General features: G+C 35.0%; 1 non-coding gene across 1 annotated transcript; it reads right to left on the bottom strand.

Moving 5' to 3' along the window:
* Nucleotides 1-17,819: 17,819 nt before the first annotated feature.
* On the bottom strand, nt 17,820-17,893 carry TRNAA-UGC (transfer RNA alanine (anticodon UGC)). The gene has a single exon. It is a non-coding gene; the product is annotated as a tRNA-Ala (tRNA).
* Nucleotides 17,894-22,934: the final 5,041 nt, after the last annotated feature.

The raw sequence follows: 22,934 nt of genomic DNA, 5'->3' as shown, positions 1-22,934 counted from the left end.
TCTTTTCAAAGAGTTTTCACTTTAAGTGCTTTTTGTCAGACAGATTTTATTCACTTTATATAGCAATCCATCTTTTATAATTTGATCACATTGTGTTAACTTTCTATCTGGGTATTACAATTAACATGACAATCTCTATGTTTTTTAAGCATTATTTGTTAAAATAATCTGAAGTATAAAATAAAATATTAATTAAAAATATATTCCCTAAATAATTACCAAAAAAAAAAAACAGGGACGTAAAAAATATTTGAGTAAAAGTGTTTTCTAAACTTGTTTGAGATGCAAAAACTCGTTATGAGAGAGATGCCAAACTACATCTGTTTCTGGAGGGAGAAAAGCAGTTTACTTTCAATTCTTAGCTTAACCTGCACAGAAGGAACATCAGGATTTGTGCCGTTGACCATTCAGGTTTGGAAATCTGACCTCAGTTTGGAAGCTAAGTTTTTGAAACTACTTGCTCATCACCTCATTTTAAAGCACATGGGACGTAAAAGATCATCTAGTAAACTGCTTTTCTTTTCTTTTTTTTTAAAATAAGGACATTAAGGTTCAGAGAGGTTAAAACAGCTTGTCTAAAGACGGTTTCATGGCTAATTAAAAGGCTATACTGGGACTTGGACTGAAGTCTCTGCTTTCAGTCCAGACATTTTTGTTTGTTTTCTCTGTTTTATATTTTCCTTATAAAGCTGAGTCAATCTCAGTGACAATGAAAAACCTTGAAGACTGCCCACGATTCTAGTGTCCCTTAGGACTGAAGATTTCCTTCTGGCCTGTGGTTGATAATAACAGTATCCTTTGGAGATGACATGAACACCTGCTAGCTCCACCACTGTGGGAACAGTGATGGCTGCTGTGCCGGGTCTTGGCAATCTTGATCCTAGAATGGCAATTTCCAGTGATATGTGAGTCAATGACAGCACCCAATCCTCACCCCACTATTCCTCAAAGTTTGTAAAAGTCACACTAAATTAACTTCAGATGTAAGTTCATCATACTGTCTGAGTTTCTGAAGTCAACATATGGAGAGTTAGCATGCAGTCAGTACATAGAAACCCACGCATGCACACATACAGTAAACATACACAGAAAGATGCCAGGATTTTTATTCACTAATTTCACTTTTTATACTTCACTGCAGAATGAGCTATACCAAAAATAGTAGCATGAATTTCTTCTATTTCAGAAAATAAAGACGTAAGAGTTTTAGCCACTCATATGGTTAGAAGGAGCAATCCTCACACAAGACTGTCCTCACTTCTGACACTTATTACAAGTATAAGGGTCCTTAAGGTCACCTTTAGGCTCTATAATTCACTAAAAAAAATTCACAGAACTTGCTGAAAGCTTTTATTTTCATATTTATGGTTTATTATAGAGAAAGAATACAGATTAAAATCAGCAAAGGGAAAAAAATATGTAGGGCAGCTCAGAATGGTATCAAATGCAGAGCTTCTGTTGTCCTCTCTCCATAGAGTCATGGACATGTTTGCCTCCTGGCACTGATGTGTGACAATATATACAGCATATTGCCAACCCAGGAAGCTTATCTAAGACTCAGTGACCAGAGTTGTTATCAGAACTTCATTATGCAGACGTGATTGACTGACTGCCTACGTGGCTAATCTCAGTCTACAGTCCCTTTGGAGGTCCACTGATATTTTATGACCCAGAGTCTCCACTCTAAATCACATTGTTGGCCTTTCTGATATAGTCAGCCTCGACTTTAAGACTCCAGGGCCCCAAGGCCCCAAGGCAAACAAACACACTCATCAGGCTTGACATCCCAAGGGCTTAGAGTTTATCTCCCAGAAGCCCAGGGCAGAGACCAGACCTCTTAGGCAAGGTTAAATTTGTTATTATACAGAACTTCTTCTATTGACAATGCCCTTGAATTTCAGAATTCTCAATGCCTTACCCATCAGAGATAGTTTATTTGTGTAATTACAGACTAAAATGTGTACAGGAAAAATTAAGGGGAAAAAATACCTTTCTTCCTCTTCAAAGGAGAAAGGATTTTCATTTATGTGATTAGACAATTTTATTCCCATTAATCTTCTCAGAGATGTCAAAGAAAGAAGATGTTTTGGATAGGAAGCTGAGGAGGTCACTATGTAAAGGACGAAAACAAAAATTGGAAATGTCAGCAAGTTTCACAAATAGTATTATTTATTATAAGTAAAAGTAAATTTTGGAAATAAGTCAAACTAAAAAATGTCTGTTTTCGAGAGAGTAAGGAGGGACAAAGGAACAAGTGGTAACTGGAAAATCCATATCTTTCTTGTAACTGGAAGATCCGTATTTTTCTCTCTTGCACAAAATAGCTAATACTGATCTGTAGACAAGGGAGACAACAGCAAGTTCTCTAAAATCATAGTCATACCCTTGTCTCTATGCTGTCTTTTGAATAGCTGTGTATATTAGAACCAGAATTATATTTGAAAGAAATTATAACAATGCTAATTTCTTTGGTCCATAGATGGTTATACATAAAAGAAAAGAAAAAAAAAGACAAGTATTTTCTCTTTTGTGTATTTAAATTTTCATTGAGGACTTTGTAATAACATAGTCCACTGAATTTGATACACCCTTGTATACGAGGAAGCACAAGAAGAAATAGAAATATTTAACACCAAAACAGAAAAGAAAAGTATTTATTATGCAAAACATTTGAACAATGACAATTTCTCTAATATATTTTTCAAATGGTTATTACATTGTTCTCCAAGGAGATTTAGAGAACTTGTTCAGAAAGTGTCCTCCAAATGTATCCCTAAAGCTATAAGAAATATACCAAAATTACATGCAGCTTACTTTAACAATGTGACATTTTAATTAAGAATATATTTTTAGAACCTGGAAGAAAAATATATAATGTCACAGCCCACTTGAAGAAGGCTAGCTACCTATACAATACCATAGATGCAGCACATAGCAATAGAAAATTTTCTTAATGACTGCATGTTAGGGCTGATCTGATTCAGCTCTAAGAATGATTCTTGAAATAAATGAGAAGCATAGATGATTTTTTAATTTAATTTTGAAGAGTAAACTGGATGCCTTTGTGCAGGAAGGAATTCAAGAGCAAGCCATACATGAGTAAAAGTAGATTTATTTTGGAAGATGTACACTCCATAGACAGAGTGTAGGCTGTTTAGGAAGGTGAGGGAGCAAGAGGGGCAACAAAGAGTGGTGTTGCTAATTTTTATATGCTAACAAGTGAGAGGATTATTCCAACTACTTTGGGGAAGGGGTGGGGATTCCTAGGAACTGGGCCACTGCCCTCTTTTTGACCTTTCATGGTTAGCCTCAGAACTGTCATGGCACCTGTGGGTGTGTCATTTACCATGCTAACACATTACAGTGTGTATAATGTAGCTCAAGGTCCACTGGAGGTCAAATCTCCTGCCATCTTTGGCCTCAAGGTCTATTGGGAATTGACTTTTCCACCATCTTGGTGCTAATTGCTGTGTCATTTCTTTAATAGCTGTATCCTGCTCGCTTCTTTCCTGTTTCAATGGTATCTTAGTCATGTTCAAGGATCGAAGTGTCAGAGAACATTCAATTAAGTCTTCTGCTTCTGTCCCTTGCTTAGGACTGACAGACAAAAAGCACAATGTAGAGCTTATTTGTTGTTCTTTTTTTTTTTTTTTTAATCTGAAGGTTAACTTACTACAAGAAATAGGAAAAAGGACAAAGATTAAATTTTCATTTCTTATATGTCCCCAGACCTACCTAATTTCTTATTTCCAAGTTTTGACCTAACTGCTCATTTTTTTCTGAAATATTCAACCCTCTTGCTCAACCAAAAATTACATAGAAAGGAAAGAGGTGTTGTTGTTCTTAAGACTTAAACTTTAAATGTCTGTAGTAAGAATCTTCCTGTTCACATATTTACTCTACTCCTTGAGGACAGAGAGGGTCATCTGGAGCATAGAGCAAAGGATTCAGATTAAAATCCAGATCCAACACTTACTGTTTTATCTTGAAAACTAATGTAAATTCTTACAGTCTCCATTTTCTCCTCTCTAAAGTAAGAATACTAATAACTTCCTTGCAAGTTCACGTGAAGATTAAATGAAAAAAATTATGCCTCCTATTTGCTATAACGTTCTTATGCTAGAATGAAAGCCACAGCTTAAGGAAGGGCAACCTGGAAGAGAATCCGCTTCGTTTCTTGACTAGGATGCTTTCTAGATTCAGATATAATTTCAGGGGATACTGGATCAGGAAACAAATAGGAATGGTCAATACTTAACTGCACTCAGAATTACCCTTTCCCCGTGTCTACTACACTTTTGATATAAAATTACTATCCATGGTTCCTGTTTTCCATAGACTAAATTTTTACTGAATTCTCTACTCAGAGCTCTGTAGAGAGTCCATTCAAGCTGCATCACCTCAGTCCTGCTCTAATATGTCCAAATACTAGTATTGGAAATTGTTTTTTTTCCTTTGAAGCTCAATAGCCCCTTGTAAATAGGGCTCTGGTCTTCCTGCCTTACCAGTTTACCAGGTGTATCTTGACATGTCAAAATCTCTAAAATTCAACCTAGGTTTTATATTACTGTCATTTGTCTTAAATGCCCTTCTCAAAGATGTGATGAGGGTCAGAATTGTTTCTCACTTTACTCTTATCTCCAACTTCACCTAATACACTTCTTTGTTCAATACAAGTTCTCAATAACCATTCTTAGAAAAACAAAATGATAATCAATCTCTAACACTTCACCATCCCTTCAACTTAACTCTAACTTAGAACATAGCAGATCTTTGTATCTCATGTTTTAGATCCACGGCTCCTAATCTGAATTTTGTCTCTCACTTGAGTCCAAATAGTTCATGTTACTCTTATACAAAGGAACCTTGGAAGTTTAATTTCAGATTCAAGGGACTGGGTCAATATCATTGATAAGATGATGGCAACCCGGAATACAGCAGAGGCTATGAAGGTAGGATTAGTTGAGACTAGGAATTCCTTTGAGGAAGGTGTTAGTGAAGGTCACCACTCAGGGTCAGTGGTACCACATGGCCCAAGAAGGTTCCAACACTAGTGACTCCTTTCCTGGAGCCAGCAACACTTCCTAGAGAGGAAGATTGCAGGACCCCAACCCACTCACAGCCTCCAAAAGTCCTACTTCAGTCCTGCAGTCCTGGAGTCTGAGTTCTTGCTCTTGATTTTTTAACCAATATTATCACAGGGATATGATATAGATATAATTCTTATAGTTAATATATGGAGTTTTTTTAAAAGCAGAATACTTAGAAGTTAAGCACATTTCCAACACAAATGTCAACCTCTGTTAGAAAATGCCGTTGAAGAAACTGCTTCTCTCTGCTATTCATACTCCTCTGCAAGGAGACAATCCCCCTTACCTGTAATAACAGCTACTTCACTTGATCAACCTCAGTCAATAACCATTGGCATTTTCTCCTATTAATCATCAGATTTGCCTTTTATTTTTCAAATAATTATTGCTATGAGGCAAAGAGTATGAGGAACTTAAAATCTAAGGTGATTCTTTTTTTTTTTTCCTATTCTACTTAGGATGAGGAGAAAAAAATACAAAAGACATTAAATACAAATGTGTCATTAGTAGTATTTTCCATTTAAAATTATATTTATGCCTCAATCAAATTATGACTAAAGCAACAGAGGAAGAATTACATTCACTTTTACTTTAAAACCAAGGAAAACAGATTATTTTTTTCCATTATGAAATGATATATTGACAATGCCTGTTAAAATAAAATCAGCTGCCTTTGAATTTTATGAATATTTCTAACCAAAATAAATAGGATGTGACCTTAAGAGTCCTCATAAAATAGTATTTAATAGTAATTAAATTTAAATTAGATTTATAAAAGGTATAAAGGGAATTTATAAATTAAATTTGGATTTCAAAATATAAATATGTTCTGTGTTAAAAATCCATATTATTAAATACTTGAATTTTAAGTTTTCAAATTACCATGTGGATCCAAATAAATCTGTCATAGTAAAAAAAAAAATCAAGTCAAAATTCAACATCCTTTGATGATTAAAAATTCTCAACAAAGTGGATATATAAGGAACATACTCAACATTACAAAGGTCATATATGACAAACCAATAGCTAGCATCATACTTAACACTGAAAAGGTGAAAGCTTTACCTTTAAGATTATAAACAAGACAAGGGTGACCAGTCTCACCACTTCCATTCAATATAGTACTGGAAGCTCTATCCAGATCAATCAGGCATGAAATGAAAAGCATTCAAATTAAAAAGAAGAAGTAAAATTGTCTCTATTAGTAGATGACAAGATCTTATATGGAGAAAATTTTGAAGACTTCACCAAAAACTGGTTAGAACTAATCAATGACTTCTGTAAAGTTGTGGTATACAAAAATCAACATACAGAAATCAGTTGCCTTTCTATACTCTAACAATGAACTATATTAAAAAAAAAAGTTAACAATGAACTATATGAGAAACGTTTTTAAAAATTCCATTTACAATAGCATCAAAAACAATTATTCCTAAAATACTTAGGAATAACTTAACCAAGGAGGTAAAAAATTTCCACACCAAAAATTACAAGACACTGAAGAAAGAAACTGAAGAAAACCCAAATAAATGGAAAGATATCCCTTATTCACAGATTAGAAGACTTAATATTGTTTAAATGTCCATTATAGTCAAAGCCACCTAAAGATTTGATGAAATCCCTATCAAAATTCCAATGGCATTTTTCACATAAATAGAAAAATCCTAAAATGTGTACCACAAAAGACCCTGAACAGCCAAAGCAATCTTGAGAAAGAACAAAGCAGGTGGCACTGTACGTCCTGATTTCAAACTATATTACAAAGCTATACTAACCAAAACAGTATAGTGTTGACATAAAAATAGACACACAGACCAATGGAACAGAATCAAGAGCTCAGAAATAAATCCACTCATAAATGTTCAAGTAATATTTGACAATTAGAGGATTACATATTCTAAGGGCTAGAAGAAAAAGAATGTCAGTCATAAAGTCTTATTTCTTCAAAACTATACTTAAAAAGTAAAAGAAATAAAGACATTCCTGGATTAAAAAAAAAAAACCTAGAAAAATCTGATGCTAGCAGAACTGTCTCGTAAGTGGTTCCCTTTGAGGGTGATGGAAATGTTCCAAAATTAGATAATTGGTATGATGCAGAACTCTGAATATACAAAATAACCCACTGAATTGCATACTTTAAAAGATGAATTTTAAGGTATATATTTTAATGAAGCTGTTCTTAAAGATATAATTGACAAGGAAAATACAGAAGTGCATGCGAAAGGACAATATACCTTGGCCAAGTAAATTTTATCCTAGAATTTTCATCTTTGTAAGCACAGAACATCAATTTTGTCAGTATACTCAAATGTAATGGTGTTTTTACTTTAACACACTTGAGATACATTCACAAAAGAGAATACATAAAACTATAGCACTAATTTATTATTTAAAGTGAGAGAGAAATCCATTCCTAAATATCTACCTGAGATATGAAAATTTACATTAACATAAAAATCAGTTTGTGTATGCCCAGATTTTGCCCCAAATCACCAAAAACTAGAAACCACCCAAATATCCCTCAGTAAATGAACACATATACAAATAGTAGTACATCCCTGTATAAGGTATTACTTAGCAATAAAAAAAAGCTACTAATACACATTTCAGAATGAATGAACCTGAAACACATTATAAGTATGAAGTAGTTAGATTCCAAAAGCAATATATTGTATTTTTCATTTATAAGGCATTCAAAAAAAGTCCAAACTAAGGGAAGAGAAAACATATCAGTAGTCACCAGTGGCTATGTGTGGGGACCAGTGATTGAGTACAACAGTGTAAAAGTAAAATTTTTGGGGAGATAGAACTGTTTTCTATCTTGATTGTGGCAATGTTTATATAATTGTATATGTCAAAACTCAGAGAACTTTACATTAAAAATGGTAAATTTTACTATGTGTAAAGTATAGTTTATAAAAAATGAACAAACGTATGAGATATATAGATACAGAGAGAAAAAAGAGAAGATAAAAAAGATAGCATACGTAGACTGGATGGATGGATAACAGATGGACTGGTGAACAGAAAAACGGACAGATAAGATAAGAGTTTTCTATGATTGTTTCCTTTTTCCATGTATCCTATATCAATATATATCTTGTTGATATTTATAAAAGGCACTAATAAATGTAATCCTTATATCCTTATGTCCGTATATTTCTAACTCATCTCCTATAAAAAGACAAGTACCTCTGAGGAGAGTAGCAGTGCACCTATGTTTCTTGACAGTAGATATCATTGAGGAGAATGGAAAGAATTTTAAAAGACTGAGGGGATTGGATGTGATCGCCTTCAATAAACGGAGGAAGCTATAGAGAAAAGATACCTATGGTTTCATTGTGACCCTCTGAAAACTTGCTTTTTCTAAGTACTTGCCTGGGGATAAAGAGAAGGAAGCTGAGGTACTACTATTTTTTATCTTTTCTATGCTGGCCTTCATTTTATGGATATCATTTCTGCTTCTCCTCATCCATATTTTTAGAACTTCCTTCCTAATCAATAATTTGTAGCCACAACCTAAAATTAATACCAACTGCCTGCCTTATCTTCAGATGTGGGCTAGCACAATGTACCCATCTGTCTCATTGTCCAATTCTGTGTACTAAAAATAGCCTCCATATCTGAAGGGAACAAAAGGAATGTGGAGGGCTTAATAACTGATAAGGAAAGTAATGTAATTTCCAGAAAGCTCTGCAAAGCAGTGGAGAATAAAATAAAATTAAGATAACTTCAAAACAACAACATTCTTTTAAAGAGTCACCTGGAGGAGACTGTGGGATGAAGGCTCATTCATCATCCCCATATTCATCAGCTTATGAAAAATCATGGTATTAAAAAGACCCACTGTCTCTCACAGATATAAAGCCAGAAAATCAATTTGTGAATCATGAGAAGTAATGGTAAGTACTAGCAATCAGGCACTTTGCAAGTTTTTAAGCTTCTTTTTACCCATTATTAATGGCATAGGGAAGTAGGATATGTTAGATCAAAATAACATTTTTATTTAGAGAGATTTAGAATAAATTTTCCAATCTATAAAATCTAGGAATGCTTTTAGTCCTTATGTAGGAAAGAGTTTTCTTTTAAGCAGATGAGCTGGTCTTAAGCAAAATTTCAAAACTGAAAGTAGTCATTTTTGCCCTGCTCCAAAGTATGTACAACTTTCAGGATTACTTCCTTGAGAAGGGCTAATTCATGAACCTTAGTGAAAATCAAATTGAACAATTTTTTTCCAAGAAATAAAAATTTCTAGTCAACTGTGTTTTCAAAAGTACTAATTTTGTTTCAACATTTTCAAATATCATATAATTTGCAATTTTTAAATATCTTTATGCAATCTGAATTTAAGTTACTATTCTTTTCATTTCTGATTCATTTTAAGGACATTTAAAAAAAAACACTTCTGCATTATAAAGAGTAGGAAAAACACTGCATGCATAAAAATGATGCAATAAAATATTTATTAGTTTTAAGTCAAAAAAAGTCAGTTACTAACCACTATTCAGACAGTAACATAATTAATTTTTTTCCAGTTTTATATTGTGGTAAAATACTATAAGATAAAAAATGGCTTAGTTGGTAAATTTTAAGTGTAAAGCCCAGTACTATTAAATACATTCATAAGGTTGAACAACCATCATTACCATCCATCTCCATAACTCTTTTCATCTTGCAAAACAAACTCTATACTCTAAAAAATATGTCCCCATTCTCCTTTGCCCCTAGTCCCTGGAAATCACCATTCTACTTTTGATCTCTATGACTTTGACTATTCTACATACTTCATTTAAATGGAATCATACAGTATTTGTCTTTTTGTGACTCACTTATTTCACTTAGCATAATGTCCCCAAGGTTCATCCATGCTGTAGCATATGTTAGAATTTCCTTCCTTTTTAAGGCTGAATAGTATACATAGTATGTATATACCACATTTTGCTTATCTATTCATTGATGGACATTTGCGTTGCTTCCACAATTTAGCTATTACAAATAATGCTGCTATGAACATGAGTATACAATTAACTCTTTGAGACTCTGCTTTTAATTATTTTGGATACATACTCAAAAATAGAATTGTTGGATCATGTTGTAATTCCATTTTTATTTTTTTAAGGAACCACCATACTGTTTTTCTCAGCAGCTGTATCATTTTACATTCCTACAAGAATGCACAGTTTCCAACTTCTCCACATTTTCACCAACACTTGTTATTTTCTTTTTTCAATAGTAGCCATCTTAATGGCTATATAATGGTATCTCACTGTACTTTTTTGATTTGAATTTCCCTAATAGTGATGTTGAGCATTTTTTCATGTTCTTGTTGGCCATTTTTATGTCTTCTTTGGAGAAAGTCCATTCAAGTCCTTTGACTATTTTTGAGTAGGGTTGTTTTATTGTTACTGAGATTCAGGAATTCTCTACATATTCTGGGTATTAGTCACTGATCAGATATATGATTTGCAAATATTTTCTTCCATTTTGTGTGTCTTTTCTATAGCTATTGTCTTTTGAAGCACAATTTTTAATTTTCATGAAGTCTACTATGTCTATTTTTTCATTTGTTGCCTGTGTCTTTTCATATCATATCCAAGAAATCATTATCAAATCCAATACTGTTAAGTATTTTTTACCCTATATTTTCTTCTGAGTTTCATAGTTTTAAGTGTTACATTTATATCTTTGATCCATTTTGAGTTAATTTTTGTAAATGATGTTAGATAAAGATCCAAACTTATCTTTCCTTTTGGATATCCAATGTTCCCACCACCATTTGTTAAAGACTCTCCTTTTCCCAGTGAATGGTCTTGGCATCCATGTCAATAATTGTTTGACCTTACATGCAAGATTTTATTTCTGAGCTCTCTATTCTAGTTCATTGATCTATATGCCTGTTTTTATGCCAGTACCAAACTGTTTTGATTACTGTAGCTTTGTAGTAAGTTTTGAAATCAGAAAGTGTGACTCCTCCAGCTTTGTTTTTCTTTTTAAAGATTGTGTTGGCTACTATGATTCTCTTGAGATTTCTTATGTATTTTGGATTTTTTTTCTATTTCTTGAATTGACATCATTGGTATTGTGATAGAGACTGCATTGAATCTGCAGATCCCTTTGGGTAGTTTTAATATCTTAAAATAGAAAGCATTCCAATACAGAAACAGGGGACGTTTATCCACTTATTTATATCTTCTTTAAATTCATTCAGCATGTTTTATAGTTTTCAAGTATTATACAAGTCTTTCATCTCCTTGGTTAAGTTAATCCCTTAGTATTTTATTCTTTTTGATGCTATTGTAAATGCAATTGTTTCTGTAATTTACTTTTCAGATTACTGTTACTAAATAGAGAAATCCAGCAGATTTCTGTGTGTTGATTTTGTACCTTGCTACTTTGCTGAATTCATTCATTAGTTGTAACAGATTTTTGGTGAATTCTTTATGATTTTCTACATAGAAGATCCTATCATCCGTGAACAGAAATAATTTTATTTCTTTCTTTTCAATTTAGATGCATTCAATTTATTCTTCTTGCCTAATTGCTCTGGCAAGAAGTAGTGAAAGCAAGTTATCTTTGCTGTGTTCCTGATCTTTTGGAAAAGTTTTCTGTGTTTCACTGAATTTGCTGTGTGTGTGTGTGTGTTTTGTTTTGTTTTTTAACATATGGTCTTCTTATATTGAAGTAGTTTCCTTCTACTCCAAGTTTTTAGAGTGTTTCTATCATAAAAAGTTATTAGATTTTGTCAAGTGTTTTTTTTTTCTGCATTAATTGAGATGACCATATTTTCTTTTTTTTCCCTTTTATTCAGTTAATGTGATATATTATATTGATTTATTTTCATGTTAAATGATCTTTGCATTCTAGGAATAAATCCCTTGGTTACAGTGTGGAATCCTTTTAATAATGTGCTGAATTATGTCTGCTAATATTTTGTTGAGGATTTTTACATCAAAGTTTCTGAGGGATATTGATAGTTTTCTTTTCCTATAAAGTCTGTCTGGATTTAGTGTCAGGATAAAGCTGATCTCACAGAATGAACTAGGAAGTGTTTCTTCCTCTTCATATTTTGAAAAGCTTGAGAAAAATTAATGGTAGTTCTTAAGTGCTTGGTAAAACTCACCAGTGAAGCCATAAGGTTTCCAGGGATTTTTTGGTTCGAAGATTTTTGATTACTTATTCAATCTCTTCCCTAGTTACAGGTATATACAGATTTTCTATTTCTTTGGGATTTAGTCTTTCTAAATATTGTGTTTCTAGGAATTTGCCCATTTCATCTAAGTGCTACAATTTGTTGGCATACAATGTTCATAATATCCTCTTATAATCTTTTTTCATTTCTGCAGAATCAGTAGGAATGTTTACATGTTCATTTCTTTTTAGTAATGAGTCTTCTCTCTTTTTTTCTCAGTCCAGCTAGCTAAAGATTTGTCAATTTTGCTCATGTTTTCAAAGAACTAACTTTTGGTTTCATTGATTTTCTCTACTGTTTTTTCTATTCTCTATTTCACTTGTCTCTGTTCTAATCTTTATTTTCCCTCTTTTGCTAGCTTTGGGTTTAATTTGTTCTTTTCCTACTTCCTTAAGGCGTTAAGTTAATTGTGATTACAGATCTTTCTTGTTTTTAATGTAAACTTTTATAGCTATAAATTTATCCCTTAGCAGTACTTTTGTGCATCCCCTAAATTTTGGCATGTTGTGTTTTCATTTTCATTCACCTCTCCATATTTTCTTTTTTTTCAAACATTTTTAATTGAGTTATAATCATTTTACAATGTTGTGTCAAATTCCAGTGTAGAGCACAATTTTTCAGTTATACATGAACATACATATATTCATTGTCACATTTTTTTTTGTTGTGAGCTACCACAAGATCTTGTATACATTTCCCTGTGCTATACAGTATAATCTTGTTTATCTATTCTACATATGCCTGTCAGTATCTACAAATTTTGAACTTGCAGTCTATCCCTTCCCATCCCCCTTCCCCTTGGCAACCACAAGTTTGTATTCTATCACCTCTACGTATTTTCTATCTTCACGTAGGTTGCTTCCATGTCTTGACTATTGTAAATAACCCTACTATGAACACTTGGGTGTATATATATTTTCAAATTAGTGTTTTTGTTTTTTGGGGGGTTATATATACAGAAGCGGAATTGCTGGAACATATGGTAGTTTTATTTTTTGTTTTTTGAGAAACCTCCATATTGTTTTACACAGTGGTTGCAATTATTCACATTCCCACCCACAGTATACAAGGGTTTCCTTTTCTCCACATCCTCAAACTGACATTTGTTATTTGTGGTCTTTTTGATGATAGCCATTCTGACAGGTGTGAGGTGATATCTCATTGAGATTTTGATTGCATTTCCTTGATGATTAACAATGTTGATCATCTTCTCATGTGCCTGTTGGTCATTTCTGTGTCTTCTTTGGAAAAAAGTCTATTCAGTTCTTCTCCTTTTTAAATCAGGCTTTTACTTTTTTATATTAAATTGTACTATTGTTTATATATTTTGGATATTAACCCATTATGGGACATACCATTTATAAATATTTTCTCTTACTTACTAGGTTGTCTTTTCATTTTGTCAATGATTTCTTTCACTGTGCAAAAGTTTAAATTTATTTAAGTTCCATTTGTTTATTTTTGCTTTTGTTTCCTTTGCCTGAGAAAACAGATCCAAAAAAACACTGCCATGACTATGTCAGAGTGTTCTGCCTATATTTTCTTCTAGGAGTTTTATAGTTTCCAGTTTTACATTTAGGTTTTTAATCAATTTTAAGTTTATTTTTGTGTATGGTGTGAGAAAATAGTTTCATTCTTTTACATATAGAAGTCCAGTTTTCCCAACATCACTTATTGAAGAGGCTGTCTTTCCCCCATTATATATTCTTGCCTCCTCTGTTGTAGGTTAATTGACCTTAAGTGGTGGGTTTATTTCTGCACTCTCTATTCTGTTCCCTTGATCTATGTGTCTGTTTTTATGCCAGCACCATATTGTTATGACCACTGTAGCTTTGTATTATAGTTTGAAGTCCAGGGGTGTGACACCTGCTGCTTTGTTCTTCTTTTCTGAAAATGTCTTTGGAAATTCAGAGCCTTCACTGGTTCCATATAATAACTTAGGATTATTTGTTCTAGCTCTGGGAAAAATGTCATGTGTATTTTGATAGGGATTTCACTAAATATGGGTGGTATGAACATTTTAATGGTATTAATTCCTATAAGCCATGAACATAGGCTATCTTTCCATTCTTGGTATCATCTCCAGTTACCTTTAATGTTTTAAGATCTTTCACCTACTTTATGATGTTTCCTAGGTATTTTTTGATGCAGTTTTAAACAGGATTGTCTTCTTGCTTTCTCTTTTTGGTAGTTCATTATTAGTGTATAGAAAAGCAAAAGATTTCTGTATACTAATCTTGAATCCTGCAACTTTACTGAATTCATTTATTATATACTATTTTTTTTTGGTGGATATTGTAGGGTTTTCTATATATAGTATGTCACCTGCAAATAGTTATTTCTACCCTTCCAGTTTAGATGTTTTTCATTTCTTTTCCTTGTCTCATTGCTATAGCTAAGACATTCAATACTATGTTAAATAGAAATGGTGAAAGTGGGCATCCTTTTCTTTTTCCTGACTTCAGAGGAAAAGGTTTTTGCTTTTCACTGGAGTATGTTAGGTTGTATGTTTGTCAAAAATGGCCCTTATTATGTTGATATGTCCCCTCTATAACCACTTCGATGAGAATTTTATCATGAATGCATGTTGAATTTTGTCAAATTGTTTTTCTGCATCCTGATCATGTCATTTATATATTTTTTTGTTAATGTGGGGTGTCATACTGTTGATTTAGAGATATTGAACCACTCCTACATCCCTGAAATAAATACCACTCGATCATGGTGTATGATCCTTTTTATATATTGTTGAATTTTGTTTGCTAATATTTTGTTGAAGACTTTTGAATCTATATTCAGAGAAATTGGCATGTAATTTTCCTTTTTTTGTAGTGTTTTTGTCTGGTTTGGGTATTAGAGTTATGGTGGCCTTGTAGAACTGATTTGGGAGTGTTCTCTCCTCTTCAATTTTTTGAAATAATTTGAGAAGGATAGGTATTAACTCTTTACATATTTGATAGCCACAATTTCATAAAATACATTTTTGACCTTTTTTTCAACTCTTCTCCTTCTTGGATCCCTATAATCCAAATGTTAGTATGCTTGATGTTGTTTTAGACATCCCTTTAAGTATCCTCATTTTTTAAAAGATTGTTTTCTGTTCTGATTGGGTGATTTCCATTTTTTCTATCTTCCAGGTTGCTCATAAATTCTTCTACATCACCTTGTCTGCTGTTATTTCTTTCTAGTGTATTTTTTCATTTCAGTTACTGTATTCTTCAGTGCTGACTGGTTCTTTTCTATATTTTCTAATTCCTTGTTAAAATTCTCATGTTCCTCTTTTTTTTTTACCAAGTTCAGTCAACATTCTTATTACTAATGCTTTGAACTCTTTATCATAAATTATTTATCTGTTTCATTAGAGGTTTTTTCCCAGGATTTATTTCCTGTTCTTTTGTTTGAAACTTATTTCTCTGTCTTCTCATTCTGTGTAACTCTCTCTGACTGTAGGAAATTAGGTGAAACAGTATCTACCCAGGTCTTGATTAGGAGTTATGTGGGATGTTCCTATGCAGTCTCCATGTTCCCAGTGGCTCTGATGGGAGAGCTGGATTCTGAAGTGATCATGGGTCATATCTTCCCCTGGGGTGTGCCTGGCAGTTACCACCTTGGTGAGAGGCGAGGCTGGAGATGGAGGGACTAGAGCCAGAGCTAGGTGTGAGTCTGTGGGCTAGGCTTCTCCTGTGTTCATTGGCAGTCACTGCCCTATTGAGGGCACAGTCAGGGTCCTATGTGGTGAAACAAAAGCTCTGAGGTTCAGGACTAAGCTAGTTTCATTCCCTCCAATATGTGCACTCCCTCTGGCAGTGGCACCTCCACCTTAGTGGAGAACAGCACTGGAGCAAGAGGGGCTCATGTAAGCACCCAGTGCAGGCCAGAATGTATGCCTGGACAGTTCCAGGAAGCCAGCCAGAAGCCCAGGCAGTTTCCAATCTTCTGCCTCCATGCATGCACTGGCAATGGCCACGCTTGCCTGTTCAGAGCTGGGTCTGAGCCAGTTCTGCTTCCTCCAAGTGTGGGCACCACCACCACACCCCCTAGCACTTCCACCCCACTGGAAAGCAGCACTAGTGCAAGAGGGCTGGAGTAGGTGTTCAGCACAGGCCAGGGTGCACATTGTAGTGGTCCTGGCAAGCTGGTTAGAGCCCTGGGCAATTTTCAATCTGCTGTATCCACACGTCAGCACTGGTAACGGCTGCCTTCACCTTGTGGCTGTAGGTTGGCTCCATATCCTATAAGTATGCACTCTCTTTGGCAACAGCAGCTTTCTCCCTAGTAGAGAGCAGTGCCAGAGCAAGAGGGGCTGGAGCAGGGACCTGGTTGCGGGTATACACTGGGGCAGTAGCAGGAAACCAGCCAGAGCCCTGGGCAGTTTCAATCTGCTTCCTCTGCCTTGTCCTAGGAGTAAGCCAGCATATGCAAACACTCTTCATGCAGTCTGTTTCTTATAGCCCTCCAGCAGGTCCCACTGGTTTTCAAATCAGCTATGGGGACTTGTCTTCCCATGTCAGACATAAGAGCTGGGTGCCCAATCTGTGGCTTGAACTCTTCACTCCCCAGGAGGATCCCCAAGCCTGTGATATCTCCTTCCTCTGCTGTGTCCCTTGATAGGGGCACAGGTGAACCTGATTACTTCTCTTCTCCTTCCACCCAATTCCATGTGGATCTTTATTTATAGCTTTTGTTGTAGAAGAGCCTTTTTGCCATTCTTTAGGTTGTTTTCAGCTATAGTTGCTTCACGTGTAGATGTATTTTTGATGTGTTCGTTGGGGGAGATGAGTTCAATATCCTCCTACTCTACCATCTTGATCTCCTTATTTTCAGTTCTTCTCTGAGCCTATACATTTCCCTGGGCATGTATGGTCACTGTCTAATTTCCCTAATGTATGCAATAGCTTTTTAATTTTTTAGTTTTAATATCTAACTCCCAAAAGAGAAAAATTAACAAGGGGGAAAATAGAGTGCTGGCCCTTTAAATACCCTGGAAATTACTTCAGCCTCAGTGGGAGGGGCTTGCAACAATGGTGAGAGGTGTAATGTCAATTGCCATCATCCTCTTTGCACCTCTGTGACCAAAAGCAGCTCTCATAGATCAGAGTACAGATCCCCAGTATCTGGAAGACACGGTCCTCTTTGTCCACCCTAGCTTCTATAACCTGTGTTTAGGTTGCCATAGGAACATATGCACAGCTGCCTGCTGTGGAGCTGGGGGTGGGAGACAGGGAGCTGCTACTGTGCTAAGAGTTAAATTAACCAAAATTAACCACGATTTAGCATTAAGGCCTATTGGAAGAAAATAATGGCTGAAAACTTCCCAGGATTTGATAAGAACCTGAAGATAAACATCTAAGAAGCTCAGTGAAATCTAGGTAGATATACTCAAAGAGTACATTGTTTTCTTGACTTTCTCCACATCATCCCTTAGTTCTTTTTTTTTTAACGTTCTTTTTTTTATATTTTATTTATTTATTATTGTATTATTTAATTATTTTATTTTGGAAGTGGCAGGGGGAGAGGTAGTTAGATTTATTTATTTTTAGAGGAGGTACTGGGGATAGAACCCAGGACCTCATGCATGCAAAGCATGCACTCTACCACTTGAGCTATACCCTCCCCCTCATCCCTTAGTTCTTTAAGCATCTTTAAGACAGTGGTTTTAAAGTAGTTTTCTAGTTGATCTGCTATCAGGTCTTTCTCAGTGACAGTTTCTGTAGATTTATTTTTCCCTTTGAATGGACCATACTTTCCTGTTTCCCCTGGAAGCTGCAAGCCTTCAGTTGACTCCAGAGTTCTAAAAATATTTATGTCAGGCAGATTTTTCCAGTGTAATTGTTATCTAGGTGAAGAGACAGATTCCTGGTGCTTCCTACACTTCAACCTTCCCATAATCCTCTGACATAACATTTTTATTAGATTAGTTGATTCAAAACACTTTCTACCCCAAAGCTTTCTTTTTATCATATCCATAAAACCTTTTTGGCAAACATCAATTCATCCCCGCAATAAGTGTCATTAATTTGAAGCTGCCTCCCAACAGCCCAAGTTTCACTCTACCTAGACAAAGTTTTCTGAAGAAATTAAAACACAGCATCTGAAAGCCAGCCACAACTTTGACCAAAGCATCCTTAAATAGACTACCAAAATGGAGTAACAAAGAGCAAAACAAGAATTTAAAACATCTAGCAGAAAGGTCAGTCTGAAATTGAGACTGTCGTGCCCTCTGAAAGTCATCACAGGTTTAATACATTGCAGGCACTGAAGCTGATCAGAAGAAACAAACAAGATACGTGGGCAAGGTTAGTTTTCCATTCCTCATTTTCTGAAATAGATTGCCTAGATCAGGAATGAAACACAACAGGTTCATGTACAGCAAAAAAAAAAAATGGACAGTTTAGGTAAATCCAGGAAAGTTTACCTCACTGTTTAGAGTTTAGCAAGACAATTAGGTATTTTACATTAGAAGCTTGAAACTCTGAGTAGTAATTACAAAAGTAACTTCAAACTTCCAGAATTATTGCTGTATTCCTATGACTTATAGAGTTTCAGTATAATCTCCTCTTGGCCAAAGTACAGCATCAAAAATGTGTCACAGGAGCTTCATAACTCCAGAAGCAAGCCATGTCAGGTTATTCTGAAATCATTGAATCCAAAGATAGGAATCCAATATATACTCTAACTTCTGGCTCTCAATTCAGAGAACCTTAATTGGCATGAATGACTGAGCCAGTCACTCTTCCAGGCGGGAAATAATCCTAATAAATTCAGTCTAGTTATTCTACTGGACTTCCATTGTTTCTGTTTCCACATTTTACTAATTGGGAAAGATGGAATCTCCCATGTAAGGTCTCTAGAACTGATTTTCATGTTGAAGCCTCTGTGCTTTAAGCCTTCTAGTGAATTATAGCCCTAGAGAACTTCAAAATCACCTAAGAAACATTTTTTTTAATGTCAATGCCTGGAGTATAGCCCACATATCTGATTTAGTTGATCTCTATAGAAGGGCCCGGCTTTTATGTTTTTGGAGGCATTTTAGAAGACTCTAATATGCAACCATTGTTGAGAAGTGCTGTTCTTGAGTAGAGATTCTAAAATGTTAATATACAATAAAATCATCTAAAGAGCTTATTAAAATGTAGATTCTAATTCAATAGGTTTGAGGGAGGGCCTGAAAATTTACATTTCTAAAAAGCTCCCAGATTGCACTCAGGCTGTCCTACCATAGACCACACTTTGGTACTAGAGGTACTTTTTCTGCAAACTGATTATGACAACATCCAGGTATATTATCCTTTGAAGCCATATACAGTAAAAATCCTTTAAAAAAAAAAAAAAGACTGATGGGAAGGAGTAGTGCTTAACCATGGTGAAAGTACAGACACACAGACACGCTCATCCATCCATCAAAGCTGAGTTATTACTGATTGTCTACCCCAGTACAGTTTTCCAGCAGGAAAGGTATGGTCTTTGGACTGAGAACCCCAAAAGACTCTAAGCAAGAGCTCAAGAGTGTGAAGCACTAGGATCCCCAGCCCCACTTTAGCCAAAGCACATTTCTAGAATACTAACTTCCTAATTCAGCTCAACACTCAGCTACAATCAATCACACCACTCAGCTCTACTCTTCACTTTTGTCATTTTAAACTATCACAGATTTTTACATTTCATAAGGAGAGACTAAGATATATATGGGAGTGAGATTAGAGAATGGAGAGAATTTGTCAAATTGAATTTCATGTAGTATCAAAATGTATATAACAGCTCAATAAAGCTCTGTTCCTAGGGGGCCCTGCCAGGGCTTTTAGGGTGCATGTGAGTGTATCTATGAATAATAGCATGAAGGCTGATATTCACTGCAATGAAGTTTGCCCTTAAATTTATTGCTCACTGGACATTTATACTAAAAACTGAACTTGACAATAAATTTTATTAGGTAAATTGGATGCCAAAACTCTTAGGGCATTGACTTAATGCATCAGTTCAAGTTAATAATTACATTTTCTACCCATTTTTATAAAGGTAAAGCATTTCTATTTTATTATGCTCTGACTTTATATCTTAGAATTAAATGACCTGTCTTTTGGGGTTATTAAAATAAAGATGATATAACCATGTGTCTTGGTATATTTTCTTTAACAATGAAAAATTAACTGAGATTTTCAAATAAAAATATCCATATAACTGGTCCTGAAGAACATATAACCAAATTTTAACAGATTCTTCAAGAAATATTAAATTTTGTTAAATCCATCTATTTAGAGTTGCTAAGTAGCAATTGCTTACACATTTATATCCCAGATTCTGGATTCAGGCACTTTTCTTTCAGACTTTATATTCTATTTAATCCAATAATAAAATCCAACCATTAAATGCCTAGTCAGAAATTTCAAAAGACTGTGGAGAAATGCTTTGCTTAAAACCATTCCATGTTAATATTTTTACTAGATCATATAACTGCAATAAAGTTAATACTCCAGATACTTTTTAAATGCTATAACTTTTTCCAGCATACTGTTCCTTGTTCCTTCCTCAGAGTATACCCAAAGCTTACGTAAGAGTCAAATGTTCCCTCAAAAGTGATAAGCCAACAAAGAAGAAATGTTCTGAACCTAAAATGTACTTATTTTTCTGCTAGGCATTCTATGAGAGAAAATACAAGGTAGTTTTGATTACTCCAGTTTATTCTCTTACCTAATTCTCCATAATAGCCTCCAAACCCCTTTGCTTGCCCCTCCACGTGTCTCACCAACTCCCACTGACGTTACCAACCTGTATGCTGTTTTTTACACAGCGTGAAAAGCTAAACTTTAAAAATCATATCTAATGGAATAGCTTACGGCATATGTATGTGGCAAAATCTGATGCCTGTATTCCTTTCTTGTGGTAATTACTAGACTAGTTTTCTATGAAGAAAGAATGCTGGTGGCCAAACTGAATTTAGATATTGTCTGGGATAAGACAGGGGCAGCTGATGAAACCTAGGGGTTGGGGGAAAGAATGCTCCAGTCCTGTCCTACCTACAAGAGGAGATGATTAAAAGAATTTGGACAGAAGAGAGTTTTCTGGTGGAGAAGAGTCTTTTGGGAGCATTAGAACTTTCCATTTTCCCTTGGGGGAGGGTCACATCACTGTCATCTATATTTTGTCTTGATGCATTGCTCTTTTCATTGGGAGGTCTGGTTTGTATGTGAAACTTCCCTTGAGGATATTCTCCCACCACAGAGTTTCCCTTTAATTGAGTAAGGAAATTATTCAAAACATAAGGACTAGGGTTTGTTTGCCATTGTAGATCACTGAGCACAAAGTAAGATGCTGAAGCATAGGAGACAGGCACAGAGGGAAGACAAAACATTAAAGCTAACTTAGACGGGACAAAGTTTGTCCTCAGTTTCTTCTAGAATAGCTGTTGGTTTTACAGTAAGTCCTAGTTTTTTTTTTGGTGAGAGATTAGGCCACAGATTTTCGAGTTTGCAAATCTCCCAACCCTGCCTACTGCTTCCCACCATTCCTTCCCTTTCCCTATTTGTCCCTACTCCCCAACCCTGCCCACCAAGAAACCAAACAGTGGAGTCAATGGGTCTCATTAGCTGAGAATAAAGAATAGACCTATTGCTGAAGGTTGAGTACTTGAAGAAAGGGAAAGCCTCCTAGATTTTCCAACAGCAGGGAACTGTATAGCTGGTTCATGAGGGATGCAGAATAGAGACAGCAGAGCCACACAGAGGACCCCAACAGACAGGGCTAGCAGTGAATTGACTATACACCAGCTAAGAAATTTTCCCATTTCCTCCTACTTTCCTATGCTTCATGTCAACAATTCTCACTTTCTAGGTAATGAGTGAAATACAAATCCCTTGGAGTTTTCTGATGAGGAAGAGATTTGGAGAAAAAGTATTAAATTGTGAATAGCAACTAAGATAGTGATAATATCTTGATTTGTCTAAATGGTTTATTAAAAGAAGCTAAATTTTAAACTGGCAGTGACTGGAAAACTGCTGTGTCAATAGTTGACTTGTATTAAGACAGATCTTTATTGGTAATCTGTTTCAGGTAGATGAGGGTTCTGGGCTAGGAGGAGGCAGAAGTATAGTCATTAAACTATCCCAATGATCTTCACTGCCCCAGAATCATAGCATGTCACTCTCTTGCTTAAAACTCTCAAATGGTTTTCCTTTGTGTTTGCAATAAACTACAAATACTACTATGGCATGCTAGGCTCTGAAGTTCTGACCTCTTCGCATCTCATTCTCATTCATCATTCCTCAGCAATCTGATCTGCTTCCTGATATTCCAATGAACTAAGTTTCTTTCTACCTCAGGACTTCAGCACTTTTTACTCCCTCCACCTACAGTACTCTTTCCCCAGATCTATGTAAGACTGAGACCTCATCCTGGATGTCTCAGCTCAAAATTCATCACTCTGAGGAAGCTTTTTCTAACTGTCCTAACTAATGTCCCCACCACTCTCATTTGATGAATGCAACTCTGCTTTGTTTTTCTCATATACTATATCATTCTCAGAAAATATTTAATGCGCTTTTTTTGATGTCTTGTTTACTGTTTCTCCTACTAGAATGTAAATTAATGGAATAAAATAACATGTCTATCTTGTTCACTACTATTCCTAGCATCTAAAACAGGATCTAGAAGATTACCAA

This window comes from Vicugna pacos, chromosome 5 (genome assembly GCF_048564905.1).
Source record: "Vicugna pacos chromosome 5, VicPac4, whole genome shotgun sequence".
In the NCBI taxonomy this organism is placed as follows: domain Eukaryota; kingdom Metazoa; phylum Chordata; class Mammalia; order Artiodactyla; family Camelidae; genus Vicugna; species Vicugna pacos.
The sequence above is the reverse complement of the archived record's forward strand: the minus strand, read 5'-3'. Positions and strand labels throughout refer to the sequence as shown.